The 23,601-nt window shown below is 46.4% G+C and overlaps 1 pseudogene across 1 annotated transcript; it reads right to left on the reverse strand.

Moving 5' to 3' along the window:
- Nucleotides 1–1,591: 1,591 nt before the first annotated feature.
- Nucleotides 1,592–11,270, reverse strand: LOC144154746 (uncharacterized; annotated as a pseudogene). Its single transcript, XR_013319453.1, has 8 exons — nucleotides 11,259–11,270; nucleotides 8,264–8,452; nucleotides 7,616–7,780; nucleotides 7,155–7,284; nucleotides 6,483–6,655; nucleotides 5,331–5,648; nucleotides 4,145–4,595; nucleotides 1,592–2,993 (listed from the first exon to the last, which is right to left on the reverse strand). The product of XR_013319453.1 is annotated as an uncharacterized LOC144154746 (transcript).
- Nucleotides 11,271–23,601: the final 12,331 nt, after the last annotated feature.

Below are 23,601 nucleotides of genomic sequence, written 5' to 3' on the forward strand. Positions count from 1 at the left end.
ATTTTGAGTTTGAGTCCATTTTGAGTTCTGAGTACACTTTGAGTTTGAGTCCATTTTGAGTTCTGAGCACATTTTGAGTTTGAGTTCATTTTGAGTTTGAGTCCATTTTGAGTTCTGAGTACAATTTGAGTTTGAGTCCATTTTGAGTTCTGAGCACATTTTGAGTTTGAGTACATTTTGAGTTTGATTACATATTGAGTTTTTAGTGCATTTTGAGTTCTGAGTACATAGGAGTTTTGAGTCCATTTTGAGTTTGAGTACATATGAGTAGCCTAGCAGGCAGCTATGGTTGGCTGTTAAGTTTCATGCGTCACTGTGGGCTCGGAATTCAGGTTACCTGCGGGTTCGGCACCAATCGCGATCTGCATGATCGGTTGGGAGGGAGGGGGTGTCTGATTTTTTTTAGTTTCTTGTTGAATTTTCATGGCCATAAAGCCCCGACTCCACGCACGCGTTCGCGCGCTAGATTCCACGCGTTCACGCGCCTATGCGCTACCACGTGACGGCCGGAGACGGCGCGCGTGGCGAAGCGCGTAGCGTTCGGCAAGATCTGGCTGTGCCAGATATTTTTCCGCGCGCCGGAAGTTGCGTCATCGGCAGCAGCCAATCAAACGCCGCTAACTCGCAACTTCCGCCATCCGGTCCTTCTGTCCGTCATCCGCAATGGCCGCCTACGAGACCGCGTCCGCTATGCCCACGGCAATTGACAGCGAAATTTCTTGCGTGGCCAGCCGAACGTCTTTGTGGCTGGCCACGCATAAAGACCACAAGAACCGGCAGCTCAAAGCCGCCTTGTGGACGGATATCTGCGCTGCAATGTTTGCGGGAAAAGTCAGCGAAGGTACTTACGGCGTGTCTCCGTCGGCTTGGCAGTTGAAAGCAGCAGCTGATCATTTCATTTTGTCTACGCAGAGTGCATCGCAGCATTGCAAAAGCGGTGGAAGTTTCTGCGGGACAAGTTTCGCCGCTGCTACGTCGCAGCCCAGTAAAAAAAAAGCGGCATGGGCACCGACTGCGCCGACGACTCCGCCGAAAGAGACGACGGCGACGAAGAGACGCCGGCTCCCTGGCGGTACTACAAGCAGCTCCTCTTCCTGCGCGACACCATGAAAACCCGCGAGTAAGTTTATTGACTCTTTTAGTGCCATTACAAACTAGCGAAAAAAAAAGCTACCGTGGTTTTCGCGTCGTAGCTTGCGAATGTGAGCTTTCCGGCAGTGTTCGTGGAAGTTGATAATACGCTACAGAATTTTACACGATATGCGACCAGTCAAGGCAAGGACGCAGACGGAGTGCTTGTTGCTGAAACGTATTTGCCCTGCACTCATTCACTTTGCATACTCTTTTGTCCGTGCCCCGCGCTCCCGCACTAGAATAGAGTCGCGATTGAAAGCTGAAAATCGCTTGGAACAGTATCAAAGCCTCAGCTGCAATGTGCGACTTGCAAGTGCTCCAAAAGTAGAAACCTATTGTAATTAAAACTTGCCTGATTATACGGGTAGAATCAGCAGAGGTGAGAATTTTGTTGCCTTCACTGATTGGTGGCGTCACTCGTTGGAGAACCTTTATGAAGAAATGACACAAACTTGCAGTGATGAAGGTTTTAATCAAGCAAACAGCAGTTTTTTTCCACATGCAGCAGTGATCCCCTTGCAATTCTGAACCATGTAGGAAATATATACATGACATATCAGCCAGAAGTGAGTGGTGCCAAAGGTGATGACCTCATAACTCAACAGCGCGAGAAATACCTTGTTTCTTTAAACGTTCGTCCTTTATTGTGCAAAGAAAATGTGAGATACTTAACCATTCATGAATACCTGAGAACCTACTCTGCACCCCAGGTCCAGACAGCATTACTAACAAAATATTACAAATTGTAAACCCGGATGACAGTTCTCTCATAGTCCTCACCCAGGACATGAATGTGTGCTGGGAACATGGTCAAGTCAAACACTGGAAAATTGCAAAGGTTGTAATTATCCTGGACACCTTTCAGACAGATGTAGAATATGCGAACAGGGGGCTGATCTTGCACATATATTATGGGAATGGCTTCACGCTATCTCTTAGAACCACATAATTGTTAATGATGAGCAGTGGGAGACTGCTCCTCAGCTCAGATCCGGCAGATCAGCTCTGGGACATTCAGTTAGCCGAAGACGCTGCTAGGACCCAAAGGCACCTGGCTGACGTCTAGGATGGAAGGCTAGCCCTCCTAAACTGGACAAATAAATGTACTTTCCCTCTCCCCCCTTATACTGAAAAACAAAACAATTATAACTGTGTTCGCACACACTCTGCTGTAGTGTAACAAGCATGCATTTATTAACAATGGGAGTGTTGGCATATTTGACGTTGCATTAACGATCGCCTTCGTAAACACACTAACTTGCTCAAAGGGTCTGCCGGCAGCCGGAAGTTAAAAAAGGAACTCAGACTGGCATGCGAGATCCATGAGGCTTTCTGTATAACACAGTGCAGCAACGAGTGTGCTAGTACACATACACTAGGGTAGTGTAAGAAGCATACATTTATTAACAGTGGGAATGTTTTTGTTGCTGTCTGCTGGAATATTTTGCCGTGTTTCGGGCCAAACATTGACACTTTTTTACACACCTATACACCAATACATACACCTTCATTTTTGCTGTGCAGGACCTCTGGAAATTTCGAGCCACAGAAGCAGAAAAAGCAGGATGCCCGGCAAGTGGGACGTCAGGAGACAGCAGAGAGCCTCTTTAGAGAAATGCCTCATAGCCAATTTGACAGCATCGAATTTGATGAGACGGACGACCACGCTGATCTGTACCCAGCGCCGGTGGTGTCGGTTGAGTGTGCCCCGTTGCTACCGGAACCAGCATCGCCATCGCTTGTGTCAACACAGTCGTCAAGTGAGTCGGCACCATCAGCGCTGGGAACTGCGTCATTGCTCGGGTCGGCGGCGACATCACTGCAAAGCCAGGGGTCCAGCATGTCTGCCATGCAACCACCTAAAAAAAGAAAAAGGAAAGACGACGATGACAGTTTACTGCTAGAGCATCTGGGAAAACTAACAAACAGTCTAGAGGAACAGGACGACCATCATCATTTTGCGTTGTCACTCGTGAGGGCAATGAGAGAAGTAAAAGAGGAACACCACTTGGACATGCGCATTAAGATTATGGAAGTGATCAAACAATTTAAGAGTAACTGAAGTGTGGTGCCTCTTGTTTTTTTAGAGCTTACAAAACGTGGGCGTTTAATCTTTCCAGTCGCACTGATCCTCTGTGCGACAAACTTGTTTCCTGTCTTGATCACGTTAATGTACGGCTGCATCATGACTACACAGCATTTATTGTCAAAGCAAAAATGTCAGATCGTTTTTTTTTTACTGGCTGTCATGTTTTTTCTCTATCCGTGGCTATGTGGCCAGACCTCTTACATTCCAATCGATACTATTGTCTAGTGCACATGTGCACCAGTTGCCCTTCTGTTTTTAGCTGTTTTCGCTCTGAATTATTTTTGCTCAGCAGCCGTGTACTGAAATTAAGAGCTGCTGTTTTAGAGCTGTGGCTGACTATATGCTTTTGAATGTTGTTTCTGGTACCTTTTAAAAACTGTTTCCTTTTCGTGTTCATTGTTTTTATTTGCTTCATTTTTATTTCCCTTCATTAATGTCACAACGTCAAGTGCAGATTAAATGTTATTTCAAATGTTTTTTTGCTTTGTGTGAAATTAAGTATGGCAAGCTCAGCATACCCAAAGAAATGGCAGCTTCGCGGCAATGCGCGTTGTGCAGTAAAGCTCCTGCTAAATGTTATTTCAAATGTTTTTTTGCTTTGTGTGAAATTAAGTATGGCAAGCTCAGCATACCCAAAGAAATGGCAGCTTCGCGGCAATGCGCGTTGTGCAGTAAAGCTCCTGCGCAGTAACACTGACTAAGACTTCCATGGCAGCGGTTGTGCTCAGCAGCGCAACGCCTTAGCCACCTTTCCTGTATCAACTGTGCGTGCAATATGCGAGGATTTCTTTTTCTTTTCCGGCGGGCTGAAAGTGGGGGGTGCGGATTACATGCAGGGGGCGGGTAATACGCGCGAAAAGGCGGTATATTGGGTAGGTAACCGTTATGCAGAGCATCTTTGCTATTCGAGGAAAAGTTTACCTTCAGCAAAGTGGGTGCAGCCCCAGCTGTTGCAGGCGCTTGAGGGCCCCTTCTTTGGACACGCCTGGCTGGTGCCACTGGCTGGTGCCACTGCCACGGTACCTCTCCAGCGCTGCTGCAAAAGTACGCCGAGAAAAGCGTCCTGGCATCCGCAGCGTCTGCACTGAAGTTCCGTGACTGGGTTCCTTCAAGCGGGAAATAGCAGGGGTCCACATGCTCCTGCCCCGACGTCTGCTGGATGCCCTGCCTCCACCGTCCTGGAACCACATTCCCGAACCTGTCCTCTTTGTCGAGGATCTGCTCCGATTCCTCATTCAGGACAGCTAAGAAATTATGCAGTACACATGCTGCCTTCACTACATAATCCACATTCTTGGGGAGGAGTTGAATGGTGCGGAGCAGTATGCGCCACCTGGCTGCTGCGATGCCGAAGGAGTTTTCTGCACACCTCCTGGTAAAATGAAATAATAGTACGAAACAGGTTTTAGAAGAAGCCACCTTTCAAAGCCGATTCTGTAGACTATTTTTGAAACTGCAGCTACAAGAATGCCAATGTAAAATGAGCACAGTGCTCATGAGCTCGCGTTTTTTTAGATTAAAAGCCCTATACTCATTAAATGTACGTAAACAAACCTTTTGCGCTTATTTCTGTACGGCCTTCTAGAGAAGCAACGTGAACAGCTAATTGAAATCGGCATTTATGTTGGTAATGTAAGGTTAATCACGAGTCGTGCAAGCTGCTACGCATGCCCTATTTTTCTGAGCTGTGTAAAGGGGACTTGTTGCTGAGATAGGGTCACACAAACATTGCGCACGGTGCACACCTCAATTTGACCTGTGCTTGCGAGGTCGTTTTGTCATAATGATGGTTTGTACTAAGTGTGCTGAGCTTTTTTTGTGCCCCTTCTGTTTTTAGATGTTTTTCCTCTGAACTGTTTTCGTTCAGCAGCTTTGTACGCAAGTTAGAGCCACTGTTCTTGAGCTACGTGGTTGACTATATGCACTATATTGTCAAATTAGAGCCACTGTTTTTGAGCTATGTATTTTGTGTTCATTGTTTTTATTTTTCTTCATCGATGTCATGATGCCAAGTGTGTATTAAACGTTATTTCAGGTGCTTTCTGTGTTTGTGTAAAACTGAGTATGGCAGGCTCAGCATACCCAAAGAAAGTGCCTGATATCATACCGTGCTCGGCTTAGTCTGTAATTGAAAACTCTTCGTTCGTCTTCAAGGATTTTAGCTGGGAAAGGGCGCATAAAGTCGCGCCGCAGCTGGAACGCTTCATCCCCGACGAAAGCGTACGGCGCAACCTTTGTGGTGCCTGGGAGCTGCCCAAGTGAGGGGATGTCAAGCTGCCCTTTGGTAAGGGCCTTCCCAAACTCTGTGTTCTTGAACACTCCGCCGTCACTCTGGCGGCCCTCCGCCCCAACATCGATCAGCACGAACTTTGAAGAACTGTCGACCACGGCCATGAGCAAAATGGAGAAAGTACCCTGCAGCAGTAGGCGTTAGACAAAACATTAGCACATGTAAAGTTGTATGTGTAGGTGGGACCTACAATAATAAGCGATTACAAAGAAAAAGTACGACAAAATTTACTTTGAAATCACCTATGCTATCCACGCATTCATTTGTACCAGCTCATCTTGAAAGATTTCTGGCATGCACAGTGATAATTTAATTTAGCCGTAAGGGATCCGAAAAACACCTCTGTTGAAATTAAATTTCAAATTAAGCATTAAATCAAGCTGTCATAAGTACCAATGCGCCTGCCGGAGCACTGGAAGAATACTGCATACATGAAGTATTCTGGCAAAACGACTTAGACCACGGGGCTGTATTCCTTCGTTTTGACAAACTGCGAGCTCAGTCCCCTTCTCTGTCTCTCTCTTTCTCCCTCCTTCCCCTGCTTTCTAGAGCACCTGTGCACCACTCAAAAGTGGTGCATACGAAAAAAAAAGTATACCATTGCAGGGCAAAGCTCTGGACGTTGTCCAAGCATTTCAAATTAAAAGGTACTTGAAGAAAGGGGTGAAGAATTTTAGGCAACTTCCTGCATTACAGAGTATGGAAGCTTACTGAAACGAAAATAACTAAGACAACTTTTTCTACCGCTACACTTAGCGAAATTACTTTTTTTAATTGTCACAGTTACGCTACTTGCCCCACATCCCTACAAATGGGTGGTGCACATTGGCTGTCTATGTTGCCACCACACATTCTCCAGCAGACAAGGGCACACTACCCCTCCTGCATTACTGCTGCCCGTTTCAGTATAAAGCCGATACTGAGGGTAAAGAAAAGTGAAAAGGTGCATAAATGGCCAGAGTGACTTACCTTGTAATTGAAGTAGGCACTTCCAGATTTCGGCGGGCAAGTGATGGCGACGTGCTTCCCGTCAGGCAAGTGATGGCGACGTGCTTCCCGTCAACAGCCCCCAAACAGTTTGGGAACTGCCAACGCCGGGTGAAGTCGCCAGCAATCTTGGCCCAGTCAGCCTTGGTTGGTACCTCGAATAAATTGGAAACCAGGAACAAACTTGTAGGCTGAACAGACCTATTTTTAGCTAAATATGTTTGTGAGGTGCAATGTGAAAAAATGACATTCACTGTTTTCTTGTGCATGCTCTTTAGGCATGGATCCACGGCACAGTGAACCAAATTTTGTTAAGGTGGAAGCTTCCAATCATTCTGAAGGCATAGTGTGACTTTTGCTGCCGAGTTGTACACGGTCAACGCAGTGCATTTTACCACCCCATTTTTTATTTCGACAACACAAAGCTGTGATTACTGCATTTTGAAAGCCAGAGTAATCAAATAGACGTAGTTCAGCCGGCTTTCAAAGCCCATAGGGATATATTGTATTTGCTAATCACAACTGCCTCAGGCACTGTTACAATGAAATTATTTTCATTTAAACACCGAGCCTTCGAAGGAATTGTTTGTACTGCAGATATGAAGTGTACCATTCACTGAAAGAAAATTTGATACAGGCTCTGACGTTCCCCACCTTCATGAAGTGGTCCTTGAGACGAGCCCAAATGGCTCTACAGGTCACGTGAATGCTTCTCCGGGCAGTTTCAACGCCGACACGGTAGGCGAGGGCCACGTTGCAGATGTCCTGCCCTGAAGCCAGGTAGCTGCAACACAGAGAAAAAGTAATTTCTCATCCGATTCACAATACATGGCCAGCAGAACTGCAACAAAAGTGTTTGATAACATGCAAATTCTGAACAGGGTTGCCTCTTTAGGTAACAAGCAAATGGCAACATTGCTTTCTGACACCAAGGGGCATCTATTTTAAAAAATTTTGAAGACTTGGCCAATGTGAGAAAGCATGAATGATTGCAACGCCCATTTTGCCATTTCACAATGCAAAAGCCATTTTTATAAGCTGAAGTATGCATCAATGATCTCTCCAGTGACATGTTTATGTTCTTGCATCAGCATCAGAAGGCAACCTATACCAACCTCAAGGTTATTGCAAGCCTTTCGCCTGGCTCCAGGGGCTCTCGTATGAAGTGCTGCCGTGTCAAGTCCGCAGCAACAAAGCCCAGCAACTTGTCGAACAGCGCGGGTGTCATACGGTAAAACTTAAAAAAAAAAATGCTGGTCGCCTTCCCGCATTCGACGCATCTGTAGGGAGAAAGAAACTGTACTGTTGAAGATGGACACAACCATTTTAGTTACTTGTACACTGTGTAAGCCAGCTCCAACGGGCTATGAAAAGGGTAGATAATTCATCATGCATTTGCAAGATGCACAGGTACTATCTTTAAGGGAGCTAGCTCATGTCGCAGCTACAAAATCTGGTGAATAAAATGGGGCATCTAGAGCACTCTAGAATTTTATTTTAATTTATACCAAGCGCAATTAACGTTTTCTTAGCGCGGCACACATTGTTTAACCTCTTTCGCGCAAAAAGGAACACGCTAGCTGCGGGTTACAATGCGGCGGAATGCTTCGCTCGCGCAAACGAAGCGCCGACAACAGACGAGAAGCGAGCGCTTAAGAAAACACAAACAAAAATTTCAGTTGTGACTAACCTACTCAGCTAACCATGCCTACAATAATAGAGCTAAACATTAATGCACTGCGAAATAGCAACATGCTACTCACGGCTGTGTGGTACAGGCCTTCCTGTTTTCGCGCCAAGAAGACAGGCCGCACCCAGCATCGGTGCTCTCGCTGCCTTCGCTGCCGTCTCTGACGATTGCCTTCGCTACTCGCGTAGCTAGCAGGAACAGATGGCTGCGAGTCAGCGTTGCGACCATTTTCCCTCGATAAAGCAGGATAAACGGAAGCGGGCTAGGAAAGAGCGGTAAGCGAAACCAGAGGAGGCGATGGCGAAACAGTGCGCTACCGAGTAAACAAAACCGCCGGCTCGGCTCGGATGCTCGGCTCGTGGCTAGGCTCGGCTGCTGTGTGTGTATGTCATGTCGTGTCGATAGTTCGCGTCGACAAGAAACAGTTTTTTCTGCGTCTCAAAATGAAAAATAAATGCTTTTATGCGTTTTAGTAACTACTTTGCGGCCTGTTAGTAGTGCGCATTTGTGTCTGTAGTCAGGCAGTTCTGGCCAGTGTGGTCCGTCTAGCGACATTGGGCTGCGCCAGTCGAGCGCGGGGCGGTGAGCGTTCGCGCGCCTCTCATGTGGTTGCTCGCCCTCCCCCTTCACAGGCGCCCCGAACGCATGAGCGCGCCAGCGCGTGGAATCTAGCGCGCGAACGCGTGCGTGGAGTCGGGGCTTAAGCACTTGCTGTATACCTAATTTGCGCGGCTGGGCGCGTGAGTGATAATTGACTGGTGAGGTCATAAAAAAGGGTTGTCTTAACTTTTCCTCCTGACGGATCCTCCTCCTGACACTAAGAGCGTGGGAAAGGGTGGTGGGAAAGCACACGGCGGCGCTGGTGTGTTGGTTGTTCGCCTGCTACTGTTAACGGCTTGATATTCGCCCCGAGCGCGAACACAGTCGGCCCCTGGCGGCGGCGAGACGAACCGCTCCTAGTGTGGATGGCGCTCTCGCGTCGTCTGCTTTTTCACGTTGCGTGCGGCGCAAGACGCGTGCTGCCCACGACAAAACAACCAATATGTGTGCTCGTTTGGCAGTAAGCAATGACATAGTTACCTCTGCTTGCACATTTCCTCTATAGAAACGCAATAATCAGCGGCCGTTGCGGGTTAATGCGCTGGTTTAATTCCACGTAACATTTTCGCCCTGGTCACCGCTTGAGTGTGAAACGTGTTTTAAACATTGCTTCCACACATTGCATTTTTCTTATTGTTGAGTGCAGTCGTCTGCTGTTTCGGGAACGTCGAAGGGCGCTTTTTGAAGGTGGCGTGGTGATTACTTAAAGGATAAAAGTTTAGTACGCGAAACGGGTAAGAAGCGACAAGACCTGTGCATACGCCTGCAAATTCCACACCCTTGTAAAATTGCGCTGTATCCTTATAGAAAGAAGAAACAAACAAAAAGATTTACACTGCACACGACCCGTGCGCTATCGCCCATACATTACCGGACACGTATTTTACACCCGCAAGCGCCTGTGTGATCGAATTCTTCCCGTACCTTTTCTAGAATAAATACCACTTTTGGACAGTCGTTGTTTACACTGAGGAGGAGGAATAAACATTTATTCAACTGTATCGAGTTGCTAATTTTACGTATTATTTAAAATGCGTTTCTATGGATGCGCAAGAGTATTTAGGGGGGATTTTTAGGTAAAATTAAGCAGTTGTGAGTTTGCGTCTGTCATGTGTCACTGTCATATATATCATTTTCAAATCCCACATGAATCACCTTGTCCAGAAACGTGTCTCACTCAGCATAACGAAATGCCTTATATGGTCACGTCTTAACCTCTTAAGGTGGACCTAAGTTTAAAAAAAGGAGGAGAAAACGCGTAATATAATGCACGCTATTTCCCACATGTGTGAGGGGTGTGTGCCATGACTCGCTGTTTTTGTTTAATTTTCCCACAATGCTTGCTTTCAATACAATTTTGAAAAAGGCGAGCCACAATTCCTGGACAATCCCGGACCAAAGGGATTAATCAGTTTTGAAAATACGTACTGCTTTTTAACCGCTACAGAACACGACGCCTAGTGTAGTTTCGATTGTAAGTAATACTGATAACCATAGTTTGGCTTTTCGCGTTACATGTGTTCTCTTCTCGCTGCTCTTGCAACGTTGGTAGGACCCCCCTTCCCGAAAAAAAAAAAAACTAAATGCACAGAATTTCATTTTTTAACCAATCCTCAAGAATTAAATGCCAAGACAAAGGCGATATTCAGTTGACAAAACAAACTAGTTACCGGGAACCCGCTGCGCTGATTCGCAACGAGAAATAAAAAGTAAATGTTTTACTACATCTGCAACAACGCAACTTCATTTATTGCCATCTTTAGGGTTCGTAAGTGACCTTATACGCAAGAATGCAAACACAGTTCGCTGTTGCAGGCACCCGTTAGATCTTAAAAGGAACGCAAATGGTCAACAGAGCAGCCGTAACAGAAAATGTGTGCTCACTGTGAGGTCCCAGAAGCTTGGTTTGCACACCGTAAACCTGCTTGTCACTTTGCAAAAACCTAGCTAAACATGAGATGTTGATTGTAGTGCGTGCGTTGACAATTCAATTCGCACGTTCACTTGCGACGAAAGCCGTAAATAAGTGATCCGAAACCGTTATTCATCAAACCTTCCTTCAGAGTCGTTAAAATTTAATTTAAAAGACCCGTTAGAGCGGTTACATTTATATCTCTGCGCTGATCAAAATTCAGTATGTTGCCTTTTGAACACACAAAAAATAACGTAAGCTCTTAGAAAGAATTTCGGGGCAGTTAAGTAGTGTTACCATTTCAGGGCATCCCACAAATGCAAGAATGCGTCATGCTACCAGTGAAAGCGATTGAGATTGCCGTTGTAAACTGAATTTCAGAGATCGAGGCTTCATGATTTGTTTCTATTTATGCTTTTATTGAAGGCTCAAAGCCATAGTCTGGAAAGATCGAGCTTGCTACGAGCCACAGCGTACAAGTTCATTGTCACAATTACGGCCATTCTGAGATTCCCGATGAGTCGTCGCTTTTTTTGGCGTAGTAATGAAAACTGACTGCCGCTTCCATGCTATACATTTAACGTAGAGGAACCGAACTACAGCATACCACTCTTGTTTGCACCTTTCGTGCGCACATACGGCGGGAAAAAGGCACGAAGCGCGCCCACAGTGTACATTCTTACGGGCCGCTCAGCGGAGCATCCACACTAGCAGCGCGACGCTGTCGCCACCTACATGTCGAGCTCGCGGCGAATACTAGGGGTCACAAAGGAAGAGGTGAGAGCCGGGGGAAATGGGGGCGGGGGCTGTCCTTTCTGCTGTTTCAAATGAATTAGCTGAATTGACTGGGCAGCGCCCCTTAAGACAGAATAATGACCACATTAGATTGGGTGAAAAATGAAACTGATGAGGCTAAGGCATGTAAGGTATCAAATGAAAGGTCCGGATTAACGGAATCAAGCAGGGTAAATAAACAAATGCTTCCTGATTGTAGTCATCAGGCAGTCATAATGAGTCATAGATTGGGTTAAAATTCAAAATGACACTTCGAGGGCATGTGGGGAGTCAAATTCAAGGTCTCGATGTGGGGAATCATTCGGGACGAAAATGAGTTATGGATATATAATGACGTAGTTATGGAAAGTCATAGATTCAGTTAAAATTCAAGTTCATGACGCTAGGGCGTGTGGCATATCAAATTAAAGGTCTCGATGAGGGTAATCACGTGCTTCCTGATTATTATCATGACATAGTCAAAATGCGTCATAAATTAGGTTAAAATTCACAATGACGCCACTGGGTGTCCGGGGCATCAAATTGAAGGTTCCAATAAGGGAAATCACGTGGGACAAAAATGTGGTATGGCTATATCATGAGATAGTCATGGTTATTCATTGATTGGTTTAATTTCAAATTGATTCCGCTAGGATGTGATGGGTATCAAATTAATGGTCTTGATGAGCGGAATCACGTGGGAGAAAACAAAAATGCTTCCTGGTTATAACCATTAGATTCTCCTGGCGAGTCTTATATTGGGGTAAAATTCGAAGTGACCCCAATAGGGCGTGTAGGGTATCAAATTTACGGTCTTGACAAGGGGAATCACGTGGTACAAATAAAAAAGGCTTCGTAGTTCGAATCATGAGATAGTCATTATGAGTCATAGATTGGGTTAAATTCAAGGTGAGGTCGCTGAAGCATGTGGGGCGTCAAATTGAAGGTTCCAGTTAGGGGAATCACGTCGGACACCTAAATAATGCGTCCTGGTTACAGTCATGAGAGTCATGGTTATTTTGACTGGTATGAATTCCATATGATCCTGCTAGGGTGTGTGGGGTATCAAATTAAGGGTCTCGTCGAGGGGGATCACGTGGGACAAATATAAAAATGCTTTCTGGTTATAATTATGAGGATATAGCAAAAGGTATAAGCAAAATGTACACACTCACGCTCACACTCACACTCACACGCTCACTCACTCACACTCATTCACTCACACTCACTCACTCACACTCACCCTCTCACTCACACTCCCACTCACACTCTCACACTCACTCTCACACTCTCACAAACTCACACTCACACTTTCACTCTCACTCCACTCACACTCATACTCACACTCTCACTCTCACTCTCACTCAACTCACACTCACATTCTCACTCTCACTCTCACACTCACACTCTCACTCACACTCTCACCCTCACTCTCACTCTCACGCTCACACACACTCACAATCTCACTCTCACTCACACTCACACTCACACTCACTTACACTCACACTCGCACTCTCACTCTCACACTCACACTCACACTCACACCCACACTCTCACTCTTACTCTTACTCTCACTCACTCACACACACACTCACACTCTCACTCTCACTCTCACTCATACTCACACTCACACTCATAATCATACTCTCACTCACTCTCACTCACACTCACACTCTCACACACTCACACTCTCACTCCACTCACACTCACACTCTCACTCTCACTCACACTCACACTCAACTCACACTCACACTCACACTCTCACTCTCACACTCACACTCACACTCTCACTCACACTCACACTCTCACTCTCACTCACACTCACACTCTCACTCTCACTCACACTCACACTCTCACAAACTCACACTCACACTCACACTCACACTCCACTCACACTCACACTCTCACTCTCACTCACACTCACACTCACACTCACACTCTCACTCTCACACTCACACTCACACTCTCACTCACACTCACACTCTCACTCTCACTCTCACTCACACTCTCACTCTCACTCTCACTCACACTCACACTCACACTCTCACAAACTCACACTCACACTCACACTCACTCCACTCACACTCACACTCACACTCACACTCACACTCTCACTCACACTCACACTCACACTTACACTCTCACTCTCACTCTCACACTCACTCACACTCTCACTCACACTCACACTCTCACTCTCACTCTCACTCTCACTCACACTCACACTCACTCACACTCTCACACACACTCTCACTCTCACTCCACTCACACTCACACTCTCACTATCAATCTCACACTCACACTCACACCCGCCGTGGTGGCTCAGTGGCTAAGGCGTTGCGCTGCTGAGCACGAGGTCGGGGGTTCGATTCCCGGCCGCGGCGGCCGCTTTTCTGATGGAGGCGAAAAGCAAAAACGCCCGTGTGTACGAGATTTCGGCGCACGTTAAAGATCCCCAGGTGGTCAAAATTAACCCCGAGCCCTCCACTACCGCGCGCCTCATCGCCTGCGTTGCGTCGGCGCGTTAAACCCTACAATCAATCACTCACACTCTCACTCACACTCTCACTCACACTAACACTCACTCTCACACTCTCACTCTCACACTCTCGCTCTCACTCACACTCTCACTCTCTCACTCTCACTCTCACACTCTCACTCACACTCACACTCTCACTCTCACAATCTCACACTCATACTCTCACTCACACTCTCACTCTCACTCAACTCACACTCTCACTATCACTCTCACACTCTCACTCACACTCACACTCTCACTTTCAGTCACACTCGCTCTCACTCTCACTCACACTCTCACTCTCACTCACGCTCTAACTCTCACACTCACACTCTCACTCTCACTCTTACTCTCACTCACACTCTCACTCTCACTCACGCTCTCACTCTCACTCTCACACTATCACTCTCACTCCACTCACACTTACACTCTCACTCACACTCTCACTCTCACTCTCACTCACACTCACACTCAACTCACACTCTCACTCACTCACGCTCTCACTCTCACTCTCACACTCTCACTCTCACTCACAGGCACACTCATACTCCCACTCACACTCTCACTCTCACTCCACTCTCACTCACGCTCTCACTCTCACACTCACTCTTACTCTCACTCTCTCACTCTCACTCTCACACTCTCACTCACACTCTCACTCACACTCACACTCTCACACTCTCACACTCACACTCACACTCACACTATCACTCTCACTCCACTCACACTCACATTCACACTCTCACTATCACTCACACCACACTCTCACTATCACTCTCACACTCTCACTCACACTCACACTCTCACTTTCACTCTCACTCTCACTCTCACTCACGCTCTCACTCACACTCTCATTTTCAGTCACACTCACACTCACACTCTCTCTCACTCACACTCTCACTCTTACTCTTACTCTCACTCACACTCACACTCTCACTCTCACTCACAGGCACACTCATACTCTCACTCTCACTCTCACTCACGCTCTCACTCTCACTCCACTCACAGGCACACTCATACTCTCACTCTCACTCTCACGCTCACTCCACTCTCACTCACGCTCTCACTCACACTCTTACTCACACTCTCACTCTCACTCTCACCCACACTCACACTCTCACTCTCACTCACTCACACTCTCACTCTCACTCACAGGCACACTCATACTCTCACTCTCACTCTCACTCCACTCTCACTCACGCTCTCACTAACGCTCTCAGTCTCACTCACACTCACTCTCACTCATGCTCTCACTCTCACACACACTCACACTCTCACTCACAGGCACACTCATACTCTCACTCTCACTCCACTCACGCTCACACTCTCACTCTCTCACTCACACTCTCACTCACACTCACACTCACACTCAACTCACACTCACACTTACACTCACACTCTCACTCTCACTCACACCCACACTCACACTCTCACTCTCACTCACTCACACTCACACTCTCACTCTCACTCACAGTCACACATTCACACTCTCACTCACACTCACACTCACTCTCACTCTCACTCACACTCTCACTCTCACTCTCACTCACACTCTCACTCTCACTCACTCTCACTCACACTCTCACTCACACTCTCACACTCACTCTCACTCTCACACTCTTACTCTCACACTCCCACTCTCACTCTCTCACTGTCTCAATCTCTGTGAGGCCATTTGAGTTCTGAATTCATTTTGAGTTCTCAGCCCATTTTGAGTTCTGAGTTCATTTTGAGTTTTGAGTACATTTTGAGTTTTGAGTCCATTTTGAGTTTTGAGTCCATTTTGAGTTTGAGTACATTTTGAGTTTTGAGTCCATTTTGAGTTTGAGTACACTTTGACTTTGAGTACATTTTGAGTTTTGAGTACATTTTGAGTTTTGTGTCCATATTGAGTTTGAGTACATTTTGAGTTTGAGTACATTTTGAGTTTTGATTACATTTTGAGTTGGAGTACATTTTGAGTTCTGAGTCCGAGTGAGTTCTGAGGTTTGCGCTCAATGTGAGTTTGAGTTTGAGTGAGCGCAGATGTGCTGCTCAGCATTGAGTCTGAGTTTGAGTGAGTGGTGATTCGAAAAAAAAAATTGTGAGTGAGTTTGAGTGAGCCGCGCCAACTTTGCCGAGGTATGGTTTTTCATTGCCGGCCAAGAATTATGCGCCTTTAGTAACGAGAAATAAGGCAAACTTTAGAACTGGTGTCGGTAAACGACATGAAACGTCAAAATGACGACAGCACACACAACCGCTTTGTCAACCGGAAGCACGTGACCAAAATTGAAAGCCAATCAGAAAAGACTTCCGGCAAAGTGCCAGAATTGCCGGCAATTTGTGCAGTTGAGAATAGGGCCCCTAATTTTGTTCACACTGGCAACGTGAGGTGACAGCACATTTTTTTAAGGGCGTTTATTTTGCCACAGGGCATAGATAAGGAATATGAACTGATGAAAATGTTCGCTTCGCGGATGTAGTCTTGGAGGGAACGATGGTGGGTTCCATAGGGCGTTGTATGCGGATGCGTCGTCTACGCGGAGGCCTGTCGCCGCAAGATGTCGCAATCGCGTAGGACGCAAGGTGAGGCAAGATCACAGTGTGATGCATGTCGGCTATTGCATCGCTGCGGTGGCCAACTGGGCAACCAGGGTTTGTTAAACAATCTCCGAAGTGACGGTGGGTGACGGGTGACGGTGGCGGGTGACGGTGGGAGTTAAAGGAGCCATGAAGACAAAACACAAGTTTGGTTCATCCAAAAGACGGCCTCGTTAAAATCATACTGACACTAGTTTTAACGTAAACTTCGCTCAAATAAGCTATATAGTTAGAAAAAAGGGATTGGCCATGCGACCCACTCGCTCATTTCCCGCTACAAAACATGATGTCATACCAGCCTGCTCTGCGATGGGCGGAGGCCAGCAAAAGCAAACATAAATTAGGCAGAGCTTGCCGAACGAGCTATTCGTGCTTAAATTTAGGGCACATTCTTCTTAAAACCGTAAGAATGGTGGGACAAACAGTGTAAGTTACGAAAGCACACCTAAACATAGAAGTACCGATGCGTATACCGCTGTTGGGACTGCGCGCACTACGCTTGGTTTAGCTGCACAGGACTGCGGGGCTTTGGGGTTGTCTCAAACGACACTTGCCGATTGACGCAAGGAACGGTGTCTTACGTGACCATATTTGTCGAGCGAGCACCATGTTTCACGAAACGTTTATTTTCTCCCTGAACAAAAATAAGCCAGTTTTAAATACGGCCAAAAACAAACCACATGCAGAAAACGGCTTGCCACAGTATGGTGGTGCCATCTAGATTCGCTAAGGGTATAAACAAGGCTTCCCAATCGGCTGCAGAGCGGTCGGTTCCCGTGATATTATTTTAGACCACGAAAACGCATGATTTAGCGGGAAAATCAAAATTTTAACCTCAATTAAGTAATTTCTCAGTGAATAACGCATCGTTTGCATTCGGATAAGCACTGGGGGCACTATAAAACGCGAAATGTTTCGAATAACACGAACTTGTATTTTGTCAACGTGGCTCTTTAAAGACATATTAAAAGTAATTAAGAAGAAATGGATGTGGGCAGGATATGTAATTCAAAAGGAAAGTTAAATGTTGGTCATTAAGGGTAACAGAGTGGATAGTAGAGAATGCAAGCGTAGCATGGGACGGCAGAAGGTTGGAGGGCAGATGAGATAAAGAAGTTTACGGGAAAAAATTGGTCGTAGTTAGCGCAGGACCGGGATAATTGGAGATCTACGGAAGAAGCCTTTGGCTTGCAGTGGGCGTAGGTAGGATGATGATGATGATGATGATGATGAACCTTTAATGGAAGCACTGATTCGCACCAAGGAAAAGTTTGGGGTGGTATGCACTATTATTTGTGTGAAGCAAAGTGGTCTTTACCATCCTTTTAATTTGGTCGAAATGGGTCATCATCCTGTGCACACATTTTTAAGTTCTTAGCGGCCTGTAATTGTTCTTTTCATGGCTGTTCTAAATTGCATTGCTACTTCACTCAATATGCGGAATCAACAGTGCTGCAAGGCGTCTTCACAAAAGGGCTACTTTTGAACAGCAGACACTTTCGATAGATTTAAACTTAGTAATTTGGATGCCATGGCTATGAGAATGGTTCACCCAGCAGGACGGAAGAACCCCGTTAAAGGATCCCTGCAACACTTTTGATAAACGCTTTCACTCTTCCCTTCGCGTCCGGAAGCACTACGAAAGGTACAGTTATCTCCTGCACGGTGCCGCACTGCGTGATTCGTTCGTCACAGCAGATACGCCTTCCATTTCTGCTTTGTTTTTGTGGCTTTATTTTTAAAGGTGCTATTGAAAAGCGTTCATTGCTGCAACTGAAGGAAAACCGGCCAACAGCCGCTACATGGCCTTAATGACGTAATAGAGCCGTCGAAGAACGTCAAGACCGGGAAAAAGAGTAAAATCTAAAAAAAAAGTTATCTGCTGGGCATGGAGCATTAATTTTTGGCTGAGGTACATTGCGACCCCCTAATGTAAGTACTGGGTGTGTTCGGTGAATACATTCTGCAAGCATTTAAGATAAAAAAAAAGTGAAAAACAGGTGTTGCAAGGTCCCTTTAAAGGGCCCCGGACGTGGTTTGACCCATTGCGGGATTATCTGCGCAAATTGTAGTGTGGAGTCCCTGGGCCATGTTTCGACCCCTCTCGCTGCGTTTACGCGTAATTATTCAGTATAAAAATGAAATCTAAAGCGCTGTCCTCCTCTCTACAACCTCCTTCCCAATTTCCTATGACGTTTCATATTACGTTAAAACGAGATGGTTTGACTTAACTGCGGTATTGTACGGCTCGCCGACCCTCAGATAGATTCAGTCGGCCCAGCATTTAGTCGACCGGCCGCCGACGGGTCGTCGCAATTCGTTCGCTCAGATGAAACTAAGCCACCACAGGTTTGTGCCTGGAAGAATGTGCCTTTAGTTTGTTAGTGTGTACTGTATCAATCGTTAAGTCGAAGTCGCTCCACACAATCGCACATGCGGCGCTTTGCTGGTGCGTTAATAGCAAAATCTAAGGCCAATTGAAGGTGGCAAAACAGTCAGCGAAGTTACTTTAGGTAAAAAGGAATTAAAATCAACGGAAAAATTTGTTTACAGCGCAAAATCAAGGTTCGAGAAGCACTTTTGTCCGGCGTGAACTAGCACAGCGGCCAGGGGTACGACCTCACATTTACGATCGCTTTTCTAAAAGCCTAAAGAATGTAGTGGCTAGAGATAAAATATTCGTGAGAATTAGGAGGATGCTTACTGCACAAGCGTTATTCATCTAAGCTGCGGGAAATGCTGAAACAAAAAAAAATGTAAACAGGCTATACAATTTATTCTTTATATTTCCACTCCTGACATCTCTGGCTTATGGCCGAGCAAGAGCCCTACCCGCCAAAACATGTATGGAAGGAAAAGGACTGTTTGTACGCTGGCCAACTACTTTCCTCTTCTGTCAGAAACCAGAGACAATAGAGCACGTATTCAATGAGTCCAGGGATGGCATGTTTTTTGGGACGGCCTGCAGAGGACTTTAAAAAAAAATCCTCAGTCACACCGCATAGCATCCGGTTTCTTTCAGTAGAAACCCTCAATGGTTTACCATGTGACGTTGTCATGCTGTTGGGCCTGTACCCAAAATATGGCGAAGTCGAATGGCTGTGGGGCACTCCGACGTGGATGCGAAGAAAGTCTCCCAGTATTTTGCGGATAAAGTTAAGTTGCTGTCAAAGTGTACGAGATGCAATATAGAGAAACCGAGTGCTTCATGATTTTGGTAAACTTGCAACTTTTGGCGTGGTTAGCAGTTTTCCCCAGCCAAAGTATAACCGGTGGGTTTTAAATCGATAATAGTGTGTGGAACCCCAAAACTGCCGGTCGAAAACTGGTGTCGAAGTGGGAAATTGTTGCCATTTCAATAACAAAGAAAAAACGAAGGCAAATTTTTTGTATTCGCTGGGAAATGTACCACTTCGCAACGTTGCTGCCAGCAAATATCTGGCATCTTGATATCGTCCGACCTAAATTGGACTGCGCATGTCGAACCTATTAGAAGGCCCCAAGTTATTTTTTCTTAACGAACCCTTCGTCATTCGACACCCTAAACAAAACTTCTAGCGCATACCATGCTTATCCGTCCAATCCTCGAATATGCGAATGTGGCCTGGTTCCCTTTCACAAACAAACATGTAGGCGCGATTGAAAGAATACAACGTAAGGCAGTTCGTTTTATCTCTAAACGTTATAGGCGTCCCAATTCACCTACAGCTCTTTTGAAAAGAGCGGATCTGTCCACCCTGTCGAGCCGCGCCAAGCTTCATAGTCTGAGATTTTTGTATCTTATGTTACACAACTCTGTGAAAATAAATCCGCCTAGTTATGCTAAGGCTAACTGTAAGCGCCAAACACCAAATGAGCATTGCCACACACTTGATGAGTATTCTTTCAAGAACAATGTTTTTGTCCACTCTTTTTTTTTTCCACGAGCCATACGCGCCTGGAATGTTCTGCACCCCACTGTGTTGACACAGCCGACAGTTGACGAATTTGTTATTCGAGTGAGTGAATCTGTGCTGACTTTATGTGGCCGTGATTTCTTGAGTTGACAATGTCGCAAGTTCTAACTCTGTGTCTGTGAAATTGCTTTTTGTATTTGTTTTTATTATGCTTGTCATTTGCCCCAGCAATAGACCTTATGCGGAATTGCTTGGTGATCTAGCAACACTGTTGTAAACGAGACCGTCGGCCATATTGGTACGGGCGCCGATCGGGAAGTCTCGTATTGTTTACTGTGGAAAAGTAGGTGACGGTAACGCGGTCGTCTCCCGACCGCGGATTGTGGACGAAGGACTTGTTTGCGCTGCCGACTGTGTCTGAAGACTCATACCACTCGGGGTGCCGCGCCAAAGACCCACCCGAGGGGCAGCGGAGCAGGGCATGCCGCCTAGCCACCGTGGCGCATTGCTCGCCTTCATCGGTGCGGACAAACTCGTGCGACTCGCAGTAAGTAAATCCTTTGTTTTTTACTTGACGCGAGTTAACCGGTATGAGCATTTGTATAGCACTTTGTTCACCGTTGTTTACCATGCAAATGCGTAGCGGCGACCTTGTTGCAGTAACCCTGAAAGAGGAAAGCGGCAATCGCCAGACCGTACCGCTAGTGGGGGGATTAGGTATTTTCAAATGCTGTACATCGAATTTACAGGATGATTTTTGGCGAAGTTGTTTACGGAAAGGTTGCGGCCGTTTTCCGTGACGGTCGTCCGCCCGCGCGTTTGCCGCAAAGCAATCGCGCTTTGCGGCGAAGTCAACTACAAAAGCGCACATACGCCTTGAATTTTCTTTTTTTTGTGTGTTTTCATTATTTATTGCGCATGTTCTGCCGCAAAAATCTGTTTGTGTGTCTTTCTTCTCCTTTTTTGGCGGTGGAGTGGTTGTGTTTGTTTCTAAAGCGAATGTTTTTGGTGTGCACGAATAGATAATACAGTAAAACCTCGTTAGCTCGACCTCACTGAACTAGATTTTTTTTAATTTGATGGGTCATCGGTATAGCGCGAATGTTTACCTGTTTATCTCGAAAGGTTCTGGAAGTGAGTTCCAGATAATCATATTATTGCTTGATTAAGTTATGACGAACACGATTATGCGGGTACTGGTATCATTACCCACGGTGAGGTTTTTAGATGTTAAACTTCCTTCTCTTGAAAATGCATTAACAAAGCACGCAGAGATACTTGCACGCTTGACCATGACAAACAATTTTGACATCATTGCTGTTTGAGGTGTAGATTATTGCCCTTGCAACAGTGTTAAGCAAGACACAAAATCTGGTCATTTTGAGTCTATTCCTTGCGGCCACTTCTTTCTGCTCTGTCCCTTTACCATAAACTGTAGCGGACTAGTCCTGTTCTTCCCTGAGTGCTATTTACTATTACTCTCTCTGTTCTTGCAGGCTGGGCCTCATCCATGTGCACAGCAGCTGCTTTCGCTCCCAGAAGAAAAGTTGCCGGCCCTATGTTGTGTGCCTCACCTTTGAGACGGACAGTGGGGCGATTGCGGAGGCAGCGTGCGAGTGCCCGGCGGGTTGTAGTGGAGCATGTAGTCACATCCTGGCTGCTTTGCACCTACTCGCCCTCTTGCAAGCCGAAGGTTTTAAGAGGCGCCACCGGAGCTTGCGTGCACTGAGCTGCCACAATAGTGGGGACGTCCAAGACAGCAGGGCAGCAAGCCAGCGAGCGTCCAAGACATTGACTGGAGAAGCCCACGAGAAAATGGCCCCTCCCTTCCCTTGCCAATGCGTTTGTTCGATGCACGTCGAGTACAGGAGCAATGCGAGCAGCAACAAAGTGCCGTGCAGGCGCTTGGGAGAAAACTTGGCAGCCTTGGGAATGTGTTTTTTGCCCCAGTTGTGCTGGCGTCACCCCCCACAGTGAAGGATTGGCATGACACCTGAAGGGTCACCTATGAGCTACCAGCAAGCATTCATGCCACATTTCGCCGTGGTCATCTCGCGAGCACGCAGAGGCTGGGCAACGTTGTGTTTACTAGACCGCGGCTGCAGGGGTGCGCGAATGCTTCCCTTTGTTCCATTTATATCCGCAGTTTGCTTTACTGCATGCGCTATAAATCAGCGAAGTAGTTTAATTTACTGGGATTTTCACTGTTGATACAAAAAATGCAAAAGCACTCAAGCTGATGCGCGGCGGCCTGATGCAACTCTGGCCGTTTTCTTTCTTTTTTTTTTTTGAATAAAACTTAAAAATTGTTTCAGCTACCTACATCAATGGCCACTATCATTACGTCGGAGGCATGCATGCAGCATGTGACAAACTAGAGGAGTGAGTGTGTATTTTAGTAGCAAAATATTCTACAGTAAATAGATCGTGGCTGAAATGACAATGGACACCAAGTTAACTTGACGTAACAACAAACCTTTCAGCCCGGCAAATCGGGAACCAAGTGCAAAAGCTCGAATTTTTCACCGTTAGATCATCATAAAACAGTGTATGCCACTTCTGCAACGACACGCGGCTAAATGCAACGTAAAAGAAACCAACAACACACTCCCATACCGTGCACGCCCGCCACAGAGGAAATTTTCAACCGCGCCGTGACGGCGTAGTGCGGCAAGAAAAGTTTGTTTACAGCCATAGATAAGATAAAGGCTAGTGTAGGGGTTAAGCGGTACCATTTAACAATGAAATGAAGCGGGCGCAGAGCCACAGGGGCGAGTAAAGAAACAGCCCAATTTTGGCAACGTGTGGTACTGTTCTCCCGGTCGAGTGCCGCTGTCAGTCGCATGAATAGGTGGCGCACGCTCAAACTTCATGTAGAATACAAAGGCTGGACCACAGAACTCCAACGCAGCTGTATTTTTCCTCTGGACAGCGACTACGGAATCCTGCGCTTAGCGAACCAACGACAAATATTCGCTCCCAGCGCACCGCGCCCAGCGTGTCACAAAGGTTGCTCGCGCCGGCATAGTTCGCGTCAGAAAGTTCGTTCAAAAGCGTGGACCTTCACGTACCTTTTCTCCATTTTGACCGGTATTTCCGCATTGCGTGCACTGCGGCACGAGGCAATGCTC

The sequence above is a fragment of the Haemaphysalis longicornis genome, unplaced genomic scaffold, assembly GCF_048455015.1.
Source record: "Haemaphysalis longicornis isolate Haplotype H1 unplaced genomic scaffold, Haemaphysalis longicornis Haplotype H1 scaffold_1, whole genome shotgun sequence".
In the NCBI taxonomy this organism is placed as follows: Eukaryota; Metazoa; Arthropoda; class Arachnida; order Ixodida; family Ixodidae; genus Haemaphysalis; species Haemaphysalis longicornis.